Raw genomic sequence first — 10,387 nt, 5'->3', positions numbered from 1 at the left:
TTTCCCAGTCCTATAATAAGCCATTTCTCCAAGGATCTCTGGTTCCTTTAGTGGACAATGGTTTTAGATACCAAGATACAGGTGCTAGGTGTATTCATTGCTCCTGGAGTGTCATTTCTTTTAGTCTCTCTCAGAGGACAGAGCAAAGAAATACATGTGTGTATACTAACCTGTGTATATGCACATAGCTATAAATATTTCTACTATAAACACGTATATCTATCTTAAGCGAAACATAAGTTCATACTGATGTCTCCACCTCTAATCCATTGGCACATGAATAGTTCTAGACTCTTACCCTTGATATTCTGTAAATTCCCACTTCAAGAGTGAGAAAAGTGGTTCCCACCATTAGGCAGCTATTTATTTAATTGTTCAATTCCAATATACATGTATAGTAGTACCATAATTGTGAACCCATATCCATGTGAGAAATAACTTTATCAACTAGAATTCAGTCTTACATACTTTCCTTCTTGTGTTTTGTCTTAGAGACTCCACTCATTTCCAAAGTTACATTGGTCAGCACCTTCTTCCCCCACCATCTTCAGTGGGGTTGTTTCACTTATTTATAATACAAGTAGATTCTCTCATAATAGTCCAAATTCCTTCCTGGGATTCCCTGACCTCCTAAATGATTTTTAAAAAATTTATATACATTAATTTGTGCTGTAAAGTTCTATGAGTTTTGACAAATGCATAATGTCACATCTCCTCTATTACAGTATCATACACAATAGTTTTACTGCCCTAAAATTCCCTTGTCTTTCACCTATTCATCTTTCGCCCACTCCTCCCAAACCCCTGGCAAACTCATCATTTCATTATCTCTTCAAGTTTTGCTTTTTCCAGAATATCTCACAGTTGGAGTCATAGCTTTTTCAGACTGGCTTCTTTCACTTAGCAACATTCATTTAAGGTTCCTCCACATCCTTTCATGGCTTGATAGCTCATTTCCTTTTATCACTGAATAATATTTCATTGCATGGGTGTTCCACAGTTTGTTTATCCACTCTGCCTGAGTTTTAAAAATTGGTTTGTCTCTTTATTTATTTATAGGAGCTCTTTACATATTTTACAGATAGTAATCCTTTGTCTATGTGTTAAACGTATTTTCTCCTAGCCTCTTGCCTATGTTTTAACTTTGTAATGTTTCTCTCTACATGAAAGTTTTTTGTTTTTAATGTGTGCAAAGTCAAATCGGTAACTATTTTCCCTATGGTTTCCTACTGTTTATAAATTTATGTTGTATCCTGTCATTTAACTAAAGGATGAGTAGGAGTTAGCCAGATGAAGACAGGGAAGAGCAAGCCACATGGAGAGACCAGAAAGACAAGTCCACAGAGAAGAGCAGGTGCAGGGTCTTTTTCCTAGGCTGGCTTCTATCCAAATGGCCTGGTTTCTGCCCCGGGGCCACATGACTCTCCATGTTGAAAGGCCCCTGCTGTGTAACTGCCAGGTGGAGGAACAGAAGGAAACTGACTAACGTAAGCCTCAGATCTGCCCTTACTAGACAGGTTACCTTGGCCAAGCCACCGAGCCCCAAGGATGTTTTTATTTCCTGTATTCATTCATTCATTCACTCAATATTTAAAGAGCAATTCCTAATTACCAGGCACTGTTTTAAGTATCCGGGATACCAAGATGAAAGAGACAATGCTCTTGCTCTCACAGAACATACTATCTAGTGGTAGAGACGTAATATAAAAACAAATTAGGCCAGGCGTGGTGGCTCACGCCTGTAATCCTAGCACTCTGGGAGGCCGAGGCGGGTGGATCACTCAAGGTCAGGAGTTCGAGAGCAGCCTGAGCAAGAGTGAGACCCCGTCTCTACTAAAAAATAGAAAGAAATTATCTGGACAACTAAAAATACATTATACATAAAAATTAGCCGGGCATGGTGGCACATGCCTGTAGTCCCAGCTACTCGGGAGGCTGAGGCAGAAGGATCGCTTGAGCCCAGGAGTCTGAGGTTGCTGTGAGCTAGGCTGACGCCACAGCACTCTAGCCCAGGCAACAGAGCAAGACTCTGTCTCAAAAAAAAAAAAGCAGATTAATGAGTAAAAAGACAATTTTACATAATGATAACTACTACTTTTTTGTGGTTTTATAACTTTATATGACTATCAGAGGTTAGTCCTCATCCACATTGAGTGTAGGTTTTTGAAAGTGGTAACAGGTACACAGGTAACCAAAAGTATAGAGCTTGTTTGGTGAATCTTCATCCTCATTACATTTTCTGGGCAACCACACATGGATATGGTATGGGACATTCCTTATGCCTTTGGCCCAGACAGCTTTGTTGAGCCTGGTATCAGTGTATGCATCTGGAGTCCCCATCTCCTTCATGGCAAATTTGTGGATCTCTTTGAGCACAGTAGGGACAGCTTCTTGAAGCCCACTCCGTGGATGCACTTGTGAATGTTGGTGGTATGTTCTCAGGTCACCACCTCATTGATGGCAGAACAGTCCTTCTTCTCACCACCCTTCTTGGCAGGAGCCATTCTGCTAGGCCCAAGTTGGAAAAAAAGACAAGTACCATTTTTTTTCCTGTCCATTTTGGAGTGTCCTACCATTTTTTTTTTTAAAACAGAATTTGGTAATAGAGTGGGAATGTGTGGCATGGTGGGGGCATGGTAACAATGGTACTTAGGTAGGGTAGTTGGGGACAGCTTCTCTGAGGAGGTGATATTTGAACTAAGGATGGGAGGATGAGAAGGAGCCAGCCACGTGGAAAGCGAGGGGACAGGGTTCCAGGTGGAGGAACCAGCAAGTGCGAAGCCCCTGAAAAGGAGAAAACCTCAGCATGGTGCAGGACCAGACAAAGGACCATCATGGCTGGAGTTTTGTAAAGGAGCAGGGGAGCTATGGCACATGGGGTTGGAGAGGTTGGGTCATGTTCTAGGGTGGCCTTTCATTCTAGTTTAGACCTATTATCTGAATTCCGCTGGTTTAAAATTTGTTTTGCCCCTTCGACTTTCAAAAGTGTTTGGGTTTGGACAATAAATGATATAGTTGCTCTACTTGAGGTCCACGGAAAGGGATTTGAATTTTTCTCAATGCAGTGAGAGGCCATTGGAGGCCATTAGGCCGGGAAATCAAGGATCCCATATTCGATGCTCCCTGTAGGCTACGTCAGAGCTTTCTCCACCTCTGAAATAAGAGACTGCAGCTACTGTGGGCCTTGGTTCTGTTTGCAGAGATCCCCAAAATGACCCATTATTGTGTGATTTTGTTTTAAATCTAAATAGGTTGCATACATCAAATATGGCTAATACATATTAATATCATGCACATTGGCACTGGCGTCCTGGTGTGTAGATCAGTTCACCTTAGGTAGGGTGGGGCGTGCAAGGTATCTTGAAGGGAGAGGGGGAGGCCCCCCTGCAGAGGGGGAACGGGACACCGCAACAACCAGGATCCTTGCTTTCACCGTATTGTGATGTATTGCAGCTGAAATGGGCTCAGCTAAACAGATTTTCTGATTATATAATCCAGTTATCACTAAACCAACCCTCAAAAACTGGATGCGTGTTTTACAAAAATATGCAGATTGAAGATAAACTAATAAAGCCAAGACAGGCCCCAAACAAGAAAATGGCAGATTTGATGCTTCTCCTGTTCCTGGTAGAAGTCCTTTGTTACCCATGCTGTAAAGCAAAAACAATGATCTGATCAGATCTGACAAAAATCTGGCAAATGAACAGGAGGGAGTGAGAGAAATTATAAAAAAGAATGTTCGAAATACATTTTTACACCCACTGTTATTAACAGTGCTTCTCATTCTGAGTGTACAGTCTGTTTTGAGAACAGTAATGATGGTAGTATGAGTAATTATAAATAAATAATTGGAATCATTGGTAGTATGTGCTCAAAAATGTTTTGTTGTTTAAAAAAGTCAGGAGAGTATTCTGTGACTGCAAATTTCAAATGAATCCAAGACTATTCTTAATTCCCTAGCACAATGTCTGACCCACAGTAGGTGCTCAGTGAGTATTTGTTCAGTGAGTTCGTGAATGAATGAAGGAATGAATGAATGAAGGCCTTCAAGATCAGGAGCGTGACTACCTGCCCACCCTTGCCTCACCTTGTCCCAGCCCTCAACCCCACTTCACCCTAAGTGCCCAACAAGCAGACTACTTAGAGCTCCTTGAAGGTGTCCCCACCCATCTGTCCCACCCCGGCATGCCTCTCTCCACTTATTCCTACTAACCCTTTGGGACTCGAGTTTGAATGGGATCTCTTCTAGCAAACCTTCTCTGACCCAACTTCTCCCAGACCTGGGCTGCAGACCTTCTTAGAGTCCTTGTATAGCACTTGTAATTTTTAGATTTGTTTTTTAGTCTCCATACTCCTTGAAGGCAGGATGTAAGTCTGCAACCAGGACTTCAATGAATATTTGCTGCATGAATGAATAACTGGATGAAAGAAGGAAACACTTGGTTTGGGCAGTGTATTCAAGCATCAATCAAAGTCTCATTACAGATTCCCCATTGGGTACAATGAACCTTATAGGAAACCATCACTTAGGGATGTCGTTCTGCAAGGCTCTTAACTTTGCCTTGGGTCTTGGGTTTGGGCTCCATCTTTCTCTGGGCTGAGCTGTCTCCTACCACATACCTCCTTCTCTCCCCTCTTCTTTCCCCTCCCCTCCCCTCTCTTCCCTTCTCCTCTCCTCTTGTCCGTAGCAAGCTTGCACCCTGAGGCTGCTCCAGGCAGCCAGGATCTGGATCTGCAGTTTGGTGAAGGCACAAGTACTGGTCTCTTGCCCTGACTGCACACAGGAAGCCAGCCAGCCAGCCAGTCAGCCACAGCTATATTTAGATTTCTGTCACCTGATGGGGTCATCCATTAATCAGGGCACAGTGGCAGCTGCTGCATTTCGGGGAGTAAACTGAGGTGTGACCAGGGGTAGTGAGGCAGTGGGTGGGAAAGCCAGGCTTTGACTCCAGCCTCATTTAAGCAAGTCACAGGGTGGGCTGAAAATGCAGGGCTTACATTACACCTAGAGAGAGAGAGGGCAGCCCGAAGGAAGAACATGACTTTAGAGAGAAACCAGTTCCTGGCTTGGGCTGGGTAAAGGCAGTGCCCCCTGAGATCAGCAAGAAGAGCCCTTGGCCCCCTTGGGGCCCCTTGCTGCCCTGGAGGCCAGGCCTCTTCTTGCTGAGCGAGCCAGGGCTGAGAGAGTGGTTCTTTGACAGGCAGTAACACTCAGCTGTGGTCAGCAGAAAGAGCTGCTCACAAGGTAGAAACCAGAAAGCAGCAGACATGGCAGGATTTTTTTTTTCAAGGCCCCAAGAGCCTTTCGTGCCCTAGATTTGGTTTATCAAATGACTGCCCTTGGAGCTGGGGCATGGGCCCTAAACGATCAGAAATCCAGTTGCATCTCCCTCCTTTCATCTCTAGAATCCATCCCTGCTCCTCTAGTGGACCATCTCAAGGATCTCCTGACCACAACACTTTGCCTTGCCCTCCAGTCTGTTCCAGATCCTGCTGACAGCATTGGCTTCCCACAAGCAAATCCTGTCTGAAACGCTCGGGCGCTTGCCCTTCACCCTGGGATCATCTGCACCCCTGGCTCTGGCTTGCAAGTCCCCCATGTTCTGACACCCAGTCTCCTCCCCACCCCAGTTATTGAGTTATTATTGTGTGAACTAAAAATAAAACTCTAAGCTCTCTGCTAACCGAATTGACCCTTCTTGGCCAAGGGGGCCCCAGAAACACCTGAAAACTGAGTTCCCAGCCATGTCCGGCTGGGAGAGAGAAAGCAGAATTACATGCGTATGATTTCCCTTCCTAAATATTCATGGTGCCTCCTATAACTTGGTAGATATATATATTTGACCACCTCACTCAGTATAAAACCCTGTTGTCTTTGTCGCTTCCTTGAAGCACGTATGCATGGCTTTTGGCAGTGGCTCAGCCTCCCTACCTATTGGACTGTCCCCCTTTGACGAGAAATAAAGCTCTCCTTTTTCCAAAGTGTAAACCTCGTTAATTAAATTTTGCTCTAATTAACAACTGACATGAAATAAACTGCGCATATTTAAAGTGTACAATTAGAAAAGTTTTGGCATATGTATACCATAGAATCATCACCACAATCACAATAACGAACACATCCTTCACCCCAAAAGTTTCCTACTTCCCCTTTGTAATCCCACCTTCCCACTTCCCTCATTACCCTGCCCACCTCCTACAGCAACCACTGATCTGCTTTCTGTCACTACAGACAAGTTTTGTTTTTGGAGTTTTATATATATTAATAAATGGAATCATACAGTATGTACTCTTTTTTTGTCTGGCTTCTTCCACTCAAGCATCATTATTCTGAGATTCATCTTCTGTGTGTGTCAGGAGTTCATGTCTTTTCATTGCTGAGTAGTATTCCATTGTATGAATACACTGCAGTTTGTTTATCCATTCACCTGTTCAGGATCATTTAGAATGTCTCCAGTTTTTTACTCCTTCTAATAAGGCCTCTATGAACAGTTGTGTACATGTCTCCTCGTAGATAGATATTTTCATTCCTTTTGGGTAAATAGCTATTAGAGCGATGGCTGGTCAAACAGTAAGTGCATGTCTAACTTTTTAAAAAATTACTGAACCTTTTTTCCGAGTGGTTTCTTCATTTTACACTCCCATGAGCAGCGTGTGACAGTTCCTGTGCCCCTACATCCTTCCTTGGGGTGAATGGTTAGTCTTTCTCATCTTAGCCATTCTAATAGGTGTGCAGTTATCTCACTGAGGTGTTAGTTTGCATTTCCCTGATAACTAATAATGTTGAATATTTTTTCATGTGCTTATTTGTCATTTGTATATCTACTTTGGTGAAGTGTCTATTCAAATACTTTCCCCATTTTTTAAATTGGATTGTTTGTTTTCTTATCATTATGGTTTGAAAGTCCTTTATATATTCTATACACATGTCTTTATCGGATGTGCGATTTGCAAATATTGTCTCCCGGTCTGTGGCGTCTCTTTTCATTCTCTTAACAGTGCCTTTCGAAGAGAAGTTTCTAATTTTAATGAAGCCAAATTTATTTTTTTCTTTTGTGAATAATGCTTTTGATGTAGTATCTAAGAAATCTTTGCTATAAACCTAAGGTCATAAAGGTTTTCTCCTATATTTTCTTTTAGAAGTTTTACAGTTTTAAGTTTTCCAGCTTAGCATTTAGTTCTATGGTCCATTTTGAGTTTCTTTATTTGTTGTTTCTTGTATATGGATGTCCTATGGTTTCAGCACTATTTGTTGAAAAGACTATTCTTTCTTTCTCGCTGAATTGCCTTTGTACCGTTGTTGAAAATCAATTGGCCATATGTGTGTACATCTGTTTCTGGACTTTCTAGTCTGTTCCATTGACCTATTTAAATAATTGAAATCTTTAAATTCTTTCCCTAGTGAATTGCCTTTGCACCTTTGTTGAAAATCAATTGACCATTTATGTGCAGTTCTCTCTCTTGACTCTGTTCTATTCCATTGATCTATTCTTGCATTGTCTGCACCAATAACATATTGCTTTTATTACTGTAGCTTTATAATAAGTCTTGAATCAGCAGCACCAAGTCCTCTAACTTGTTCTCTTCAGGGTTATTGTGGCCATTCTAGCTCCTTTGCATCTCCACATAAATTTTAGAATCAACTAATTCCTACCAAACAAGCCCACCAGGAATTTAATTGGAACTATGCTGATTTTGTAGATAAACTTGAGAAGAATCAACATCTTACCAATATTGAGTCTTCTGATCGAGAACATCTATAGCTCTCCATTTATTTAGGTTTTCTTTAATTTTCCTCAGCAATGTTTTGCAGTTTTCAATGTACAGGTCTTGCACATCTTTTGTCAGATGTCAGGAGAGCCCTAAGTGTTTAATAATTTTCGATGATACTGTAAATGGTGTTTTTAAAAAAATTTTTCAATATCCAATAGATCATCGCTTATATACAGAAATAGAATTTAGTTTTGTATTGTATCCTGCAACATTGTTAAACTCACTTATTAGTTCTCGTGTCTTCTTTGTACTCTATAGAATTTTCCACGTAGATGATCATTCTCTTCTGTGAATATAGTTTTACTTTTTCTTCTCAATCTGGATTCCTTTTCTTTCTTTCCCTTACTTTATTGTGCTGTTTAGAACTTCCAGAACAATGTTGAACACAGTGGTGAAAGCGAACGTTACTTGCCTTGACCCTGACCAGAGGGCTAAAGTACTTCAGCGTTAAGTATGATGTTACCTGTAGGTTTTCCATAGATGCCCTTTTTCAAGTTAGGAAAGAGATTTTTAACATAATAAAAATTTTTTATATTTATCTGCATAATCACCATTTGAAATCTCTTCATCACTTTGCATAGATCCAGATTTCATCTGATACCATTTTTCTTCTAGCTGAAGGACTTCCTTTCACATTTCTTGGAGTTCAGGTCAGCTAACATGTTTTCTGACTGAAAATGTCTCAGTTTTCCTATTTTCTTGCAAGATATTTTCATTGGGTATATTGAATTCTAGACTGATAGTTCTTTTTCCTTTTAGTACTTTTTTTCTGTCAATAGATTTAGGGGTACAAGTGGTTTTTGGTTATATGGATGAATTGTATAGTGGTGAAGTCTTCGCGTACCCATCACTTGAATAGTGTACATTGTACCCAACAGGTCATTTTTCACCCCTCATTCTCCTTCGACCTCCTTTCAGTACTTTTAAAATGTTTCTCTACTATCTTCTGGATCACATGGATTCTAACAAGAAGATTGCTGTCATTTTTATATTTGGTTTTTCTCTGGCTGCCTTTAGATTTTCTTTTTACTGCTGGTTTTAAGTGGCCTGATTAAGATGTTCTTTGGAGAGAGAGTTTCCGGTCAGGATCTCCTTTCCCTGTCTGGCCTCTCAGCTCCCCAGGCAGTGTCTGCTTTCCTCTGCTCTTCCCCTCAACCTAGAGACCTGAAGCTCCCACTCTTTCTGCGCCACTTCTCGGGGGGCAGGGTGGGTTGGGTTTCGCTGCGCTCCTTAGGTGTAAGGGCTTCCTGTCTGGTTTAACAATTAGCCAATGAGGGGGTGGTGGTCGCCATCTGGTGGTAGAAGTGAGAATGTTTCCACATTTCTGGCAATTTACAATTTCCATTGAGAATCCCAGAAGAGGCTGGACGGAGGTAGAGGCGGGGTTTCGCGGCACCAGCCAGGCTGTAACTTTTTGACAATCGCTTCAGTTCCACTCTGCATTGGGAGTGTCCTGGCAGAGCCCCTATGCCTGTGTTCACAGGGATTCCAGGATGCCCCGCCTAGGAGGACAGAGTCCCCGTATTTCTCCTTCCGGGAATCCTGGGGCTCCTCTGGGATGATCCTGTCCTTCCTGGCTCCGGTTCTGGAATACAGATCTCTCCCTGGCGTGGAGAACATCAAAGGCTCTAAGGGGCTCGGCCTTAGTCAGGCTGCCTTAATGGCCCAAGTGCCCCTCCTCGGTGGCTTTGCCTTCATCTCAAAAACCGGTGAGCCTCCTTTCCACCAAGGCTCATGAGTCTAAGCAACACACGTGGTTGGGATCTACCCTTGCTTTGTGGCTTCCTCCTTCAGCTGTGTCTGAAGCAAGCCCATAGATCTCTCACATCAAAGAGTTTCTCTGCAAAATTCAGCAGGAAACCCAGGTTACCTGTAACAATTTAACAGTTGAAGCTCTAGAATCTCCCAGAAATGTGAGGGCCCTTCTATCTGGTCTACAAACAGCTCCCAATGCCTGTCCTCTCTCAGAAGTTCTATTGACCCACTCTTCTTTCTAATTCCTTAATCTCAGCTCTCCCATCTCTTATGTGGAAAAACATTTGTGTTCCATGAGAAACGTATGCATCGTCGAAACTAGAGGACATCCCTCTTGGGTTATCTGATCCCAATTCTCTATAGAGTATAGATAACTGACAGCAATGCACAAATAATTCTTATTTATAGATACGGATATTCTGTCCTGTCCTGTAGAAATTGAAATTAATTTTCTTCCCCACCCTACCCCCTTTGTGAAAAAACCAGTTTTGCTTACAATAGCACACTCATTCTGATAATCCTGATCTATAAATGTTGTCTTTTATTGAAAATTATCTTCTAACACTAAACTAGATAGGCCCCTGCACCCAGAGAAGTCCAACTCTCCAGCATTTAGACCCAAGAGAAGCCCTCATCAGCGTGGAACAACAGGGGCCACCTGGCTCCCCTTCAGTTGTCCTCTGGCCTGCGGTGGAGATGCCCACCTCTGTGCTCTGGTCCTGCAGGGAGCAGCCCGTGTGGTTGGTGAACATGGCAGGAAGGCCACAATTTTTCTCAGTGGGTTTTGGGGGGAGGCTTGCTTTAAAGGTTTTGTTTTATTTTGCTCAATAACAGTTCAAAGATAGCTTGGAGGCCTGAT

The 10,387-nt window shown here is 42.3% G+C and overlaps 1 pseudogene; it reads right to left on the bottom strand.

Annotated features, from left to right (window-relative positions):
• Nucleotides 1–2,126: 2,126 nt before the first annotated feature.
• On the bottom strand, nt 2,127–2,504 carry LOC105822842 (annotated as a pseudogene).
• Between the last annotated feature and the right edge of the window lie 7,883 nt (nt 2,505–10,387).

The sequence above is a fragment of the Propithecus coquereli genome, unplaced genomic scaffold (assembly GCF_000956105.1).
Source record: "Propithecus coquereli isolate 6110/MARCELLA unplaced genomic scaffold, Pcoq_1.0 Scaffold640, whole genome shotgun sequence".
NCBI classification, from domain to species: domain Eukaryota; kingdom Metazoa; phylum Chordata; class Mammalia; order Primates; family Indriidae; genus Propithecus; species Propithecus coquereli.
The sequence above is the reverse complement of the archived record's forward strand: the minus strand, read 5'-3'. Positions and strand labels throughout refer to the sequence as shown.